Consider the following 6,212-nt stretch of genomic DNA (forward strand, 5'->3'; position numbering starts at 1 on the left):
CCCCCAAGTATTTGATATACGGTTTCGAAATGATGATGTCCTGCGGTCAGTAATCAAAACCGCCTCTGTCTTTTGTTCCGCAAGGTCAAGCTAAACCATCCACGCTTTTATGGCGCTAATGGTTTCGTTAGCGTACACTTCAACGTCTTCAAGTTCTTTCGCAATGACATCCACAGCTAGATCATCTGCGAAACCGATTATCGTGGCCTCCTTTGGCACGGGAAGGACAAGGACCCCATTGTACATCACGTTCCATAGGAGACGATTTAACACTGAGCTCTGTGGTACTCCTGCGGTGACGGTGTACTGCTTGGATCCCTCATCCGTATCGTACTAAAGTAACCTCTCCGCGCTCATCAAGTGCTGCTTCAGCGTTTCGGAAAAGTGCCAAGACTTACGACATAAGAAGGAACTGCATCGGGGTTAGTAATTGCTTGCCATCATCCTGGGTGTTTCTTGTAATCTCTCGAGCACAATGTTGGGAAAACTCGCTTTTATTCTAAACAAAGGCTAATCGTAGCCCTATATACGATAATATTATAAATTAGCAGCAACCTGCCAGAACTTCCTTCAGAAATAATCGATTACTCAGATATACAGATCATTATTTATATTGATCGATCGACAATAATTGACCGGAAAAGGTGCTAATTTACTTCAGAAAACTGCTAATTTGCATTAGGAAAATGCTAATATTGGACAATTAACCGTGAAATCTCATTCACTTGTGAAATAATTAAGTAAAGGCAATATAGGTCCACCCAAGGCCAACTGGATGAATTTCTTATGACGATTTGAAGTGCTAGAACTACTAGAGTGCTAGGTTCTCGCAAAGGTGTCGTTCGTCAACTCCGTGTGCGAAGTAACGCTAGGTCTCATTATTATTAATCCGCGAAAATTTCACGCAAATATTAAGTAATATTCTAATTTCAGAGACAGTATATCTCCATAGATTACGTGCACCACAAAATGCTCGTTACTTCCCATTTACGTGAATGAACTTCACACGTGACCGGTTTTATTATTATAAGTGCCCACTCAGCTCGCTTCAGTGTACGTTGTAAGTGGACGGTTTACTGGTGTACAAATAAATAAATGAAATTTTAATCATTCATATGCATATTACGAGCTCCGCTACTAACATTATGCAAAAGTCAAAATGACTCGCCAGTTTTTCGCAACACTACCGAGGGGTACCTGTAGTGGACCGTCAAGTCCAATGCAATGGAGCTTGCTCCCAGCGAATATGATACTTAGCCTACTCTGGTCCCCAAGAATACTGACAACTACCACAGTTAAAGACTTAGTGATAGTTAGACTCTCGCAGAGAACAGGTAACTCACTACATAAATATTTCTTTGTTTCTGTTCAGCAATTATAATCATACAAAGCAGCAAACCAGCGCTTAATTGACTGCTAGTTTAGATGTGCCTCCATTCCACAAAGCTGCATAGTAATAGACATTAATGTCGGCTGACATTTAGAGAAAAATGACTGGAACAAAACTTGTGATCTTGGTTGTTATTCTGATTCTAACAACTTGTTCCATGGTGGGCGGACAGTACCCAGTAAGTAAATCGCCATCTCATTTAGAATACAGAAATCAAAAGAATCTCATTTCAGCGCCTTTATTGTCAAACAGATGAGGACTGCAAAAATGGAAAAATATGTCTGCTGAGATATGTAGGAACCCCTAAGAGACTGAAGCGACTTTGCGAGTTTGCCGATTAGCATATTATTTATAGTATTTGTGAATGTTTTCGTTTAAGAAAAATAAACAGTTTTGTATTGATATTTATGGGTTTCAATGAGAACATTAAACATTGTCAAACCAATTGTCAGCACAGCTTTCAAAGTATAAAGCACTAGGTAGCGGGGCTACCGCAAGAAATGGCGGACCCAAGTATTTTATTAAGTTTGCATCATAATAGACTCTCCTATGAACGGCCTCATTGAGATGGATTGCTGCGCTAATGGGAACGTTAAAAAAGGGACCAATCAAGTCCTTAAAGTTAAGAAGAAAAGATACCAGTTTAGAGCACAGTTCCGCTACGAGCCTATTGTAGCCAGTAAATTGGAAGTACTCACATTCTCTCACCTTCGTTGGGTTGAACTCTTTCTAACTGGGCGAATATTTCTAACAACTCCCCCCCCCCGCCTCTTTCATTAGTCTCATTGCTGAACCACCACCTTTGGAATTCTTTCTCTTGCGTCGAGAGCAAGATCGTCTAATAGGTCTTGAAATTCAGACAATATAATACTCGGTGGGGCGTAGCAACTTTATACGAATATACTACCTATTTTTGCCCACACAAAGCCACCAGATCCATGGTATATTATACGACTTGGTGACCGCACGTCACTATCGACGCTCCACCAGTCGAATCTGTGGCCCATACACCACTGACAAGGTTTCTACATGGTTTATTTGGGGGGGCCATCTTCATCGAAGATTCGTAAGTGGTCTGCGCGAGCAAATCCTGTGCGACCCTGCAAAGATTAAAGTTTATTTGTCCGGGTATTTACCAATTTCAGCAATAGGCCGTTTTTCCCGTCCCTCCTTTCCCTCCGCATAAAATGCATTTGAGGTTCTGATTGCACTTCTTGGTCAAAAGACCTTTCTCTCTATAGCTTCGACGTCGATGGTGCGGCTTGTGCATGCCGTCATAAGCTGTTCTCACACTCACGATGAGCTCTTCTCCGAATTCCTGTTTGATGGAAATGTAGATCTCTTCTCTGGACGTCACTTCATCGAGATCCTTGCACTTTATATATATTAGATCTCATGTTTTTGGGAAAATACCGTAACATTCCCCCCAAGTGAGTTTAAAATCTGGTTACGATAACTGTCAGTTTTTAACATGCTGGATTTTTCATCTCAGACGTTAGATCCCCTTTCTGAGTCCTCCGGATTTTGCTGATATCCTAACACCTAGATCTTTTAGGTGGGGGCCAGTTTTGACCTTTTTTAGTATCTCCGCATATAATAGATTTCCTTTGCTGAACATTATAATTGCTTCTGGACGAGTTCGCACTTTGATTTATAGTTTTTCTTTTTATTTACGACCTTAGCCCATCCTGCGTTTTTACTTTCCTTGGGTTTCGCTCATTAGCCGACATTTCCATTTAGGGCGCATGCTTTCCCCATCATGAATTTCTAGTTTCCTTTGTTCGACTGGTCAAATTACCTTTTTTTCCTTGTAGCCGCCTGTTAATTCCTTAAAAATTCCCCCTCTTTGCCTCGTACTCTTTTACTTGGCTGGAGGTCGATGACTTTGTTAGAACCGTAGTTTTCATCTTTTTCTTAGATCTTCTTTCTTCTTCCTGCGACCTGTTTCAAAGCACCCTAATAGCTCACGCTATGTTCCCACTCGGGCAGCTCAACTACCTTAGTTCCAATATACATAAAAGTTAGTTTTCCGGGTTATGCCTCAGTTCTCGGTGAGTTTTGGTCGGATTACTCCTTTCAAAGACTCCTTCACCTTTATCTTTTGCCATCTTTGGCATTATAGGTGATCCTAAAATTGATGAGTTTCTCCTAAATGGGTCTATTTCCTGGTACTGGAGTATCTTTTGAATAGCTATCTCCTTTTGACCCACCATTCTTTGCCTTTGTTGTTGGTGTTCTTGTAGAGTTGCGCTTTGTTTGAACAACTCCCACACCGTGCGTTTCCTCCTTCTCCCTTCTTCCATGTTGGTTTTACCATATTTTCTGGGTACGCTTTCCATAGACATGCTGGTCAGCCCATGCACAGTGAGAAAAGAAAAGTACATGAACACCCCATACGTCTGTCCCTCAGTTCGTCTGTCTGCTTGTCTATCAGATATATACTTTTTTGGAAACCGTTGTGCCAATTGGTGTGAAATTTGATGAGAAGGATCTGCGAGCGCTCAGTCATGCAGTGAGTTACATCCTTCTATATTATGTTTAAAGGGTTTTCGACTAGTTGTAACTATTGGAGGGAGCAGTAGCTCTCCATTCACTAAGGAAACTACTTGAGCATCAAATGTCAGCAGCGAACGGGGCAATTCATGAAAACCTTACCTTCGCCCTTCACGGAGGACTTCACGTACAGTGACCATGAGAAAAGCAGCTTTGAACTATGAAGGAAGCCTCAGGGCGGGAGACCTGTGCGTCGAAACCAAACTCGAAAATAATGCCCGGATATCCTTCAAAAGCAACGGATGAGCAAACTTCCACGGGGCGTGCATTAGACTACCTTAGCAAAACAGGAATCTTCACGGATAGAGTTCCCCCTGCCATAAAATGCATCGCTAACGCATGTGACGCATCCATGCCTAGGCGATGCTTATCCTCCACTAGAAGATCGAATTACTGATGGAATAGAAAACTGGCTAGCCTTCGATTGACTTGCCACCCAGCCAGAGAGCTCAGAGAGCCGTAGGAAGTCCGCAAGAATCTCAAGCTCACCATCCAGTGGAGTAACAAGTAACGTCTTATGGAGCTTTGCTCGCAGGCGGACATAAACACATGGGGTAGCGCCAATGAAATCGCTACGGGATGCTTTAAAGGTTGTCGATCTTTGCAGAAAACGTGTCCTACTCTCCTGTCGAAAATGATCCAGGGGTTATTTCCCTAGCAAGTGGTAGAAAGTGGTAGTGGTGACTATTTCAGTGACCCCTGGATATGACACCATCGGGAAAATGTTGGAGCGGATAATTTATGACAAATTACTCCCGATCGTCGAGAACCAAGGTGGCCTTAAAGTCAGATCAACTATTGACGCTATTAAAATGGTTACTGGTTTGGTCGAAATTGAAATTCACTCTGTCTCTGTAGACTAATTTGTTAGTCTTTTCAACACGCTTGGTAGAACATTTATTGTAGCTGAAAGCTTTAATACCAAACACGCGTGTTGGAGGTCGAAACTAATCTTGTCCAGAGGCAAAGTCTTCTGGACTGCCATATTGACTAACTATGAATTTGACGTGTTATCGAGCGGGCATCCAAAACACTGAAATCTGATCTGAAAATATGAAAAACCAATTATTTGCGCACACCCGGCTTGATCTTATAACTGTCTCCAGCCGACCCCTGCGGAGTCTGACGACCAAAGAAGACTGATCTTCCCACTGAAGCAAATGTGTCCTTGAAATCAAACGTCGAGGTCGATCAGGCTACACATTTATTCACCGAAGTATTAACCACAGGTGCCCTAAATGTAACACCGAAATGTCGGTGTCCAGCTTCAGATGCTCCAAAGTATTCAAAAGTAATAGGCCAGCTTATAAGGCGTGAATGGGAACAGTTTATATCACCAAATTTGAGAAAGGATCTAGCAGCAGCTAGAAGAGATCATAAATTATGTCGTTATATAGGCTGCGGAATCGTCCATCCGCAAACATGGGGCCAAAAATTCTTCGGAGGATAGAAGTTTGAGTCCTAAGCCCTAAACGAGAGGCCGTGGACCAAAAACGAGAGAGTAAGTTGCTCCACATTTGGTCCGGTCGGACATTAAGTAGATGCGAACTTAGGACCTCGCAGTTCTTGAAAAAATGTATCCAACTCTGGCCCAAAGTATGGGCGAATTTGCGCTCAATATAATTCGTAGTCAAATCATGTTCTGCGAATTATATGAAGAAGCATTTAACATCTGCTAGCCGCTTCGGTGACGCTGCTCCTAGGGCAGAGGTGGTGTCCTCCGTTGTCGTTGGCTAGAAGCCCTCCCAGGATCACGCAGTAGCATTGTATGGATCTATTTCCACATAGCTTCCCTTTCTTCCGTTTGTCCTGGTACAGGCGAAGGAGAAGATTCTGATAGGCAAACCTGTGTCCTTTCTTCTTTGTGGCGAAAATTTCCTTCTGCCGAGCCTTAGGCAATAGTGTCACCGACAGGCCGGCCGTAGTCAGGTTTCCAGTTCCCCTCATTAAGGGAGTTGCTTTACTATCCTTTCTAGATGACCGCGCTGTAGACACCGGGTGTAGGTTTCCCACTGAAGTGGAGAGCCTGTCTTCCCCAGATTTCTTCGAAGTCTGTGACTTCGTACCACTTGGAAAGTTATAATCCTTTGTTGCCATCTTCATGTGTTTTTGGACACGCTTAGTGTAGAAGTAAACTACTAAAGGCTCTCACATCTCGACAAGATGGTGTCCGACGGGGAATCGCGTCTTTATCCAAGACATATCTAGGTGATATTTTATTGGAAATCGAATTAATTTCGAAATTTGTAAATTGGCTTACAAATTTTAA

This window comes from Hermetia illucens, chromosome 4 (genome assembly GCF_905115235.1).
Source record: "Hermetia illucens chromosome 4, iHerIll2.2.curated.20191125, whole genome shotgun sequence".
Lineage (NCBI taxonomy): Eukaryota > Metazoa > Arthropoda > Insecta > Diptera > Stratiomyidae > Hermetia > Hermetia illucens.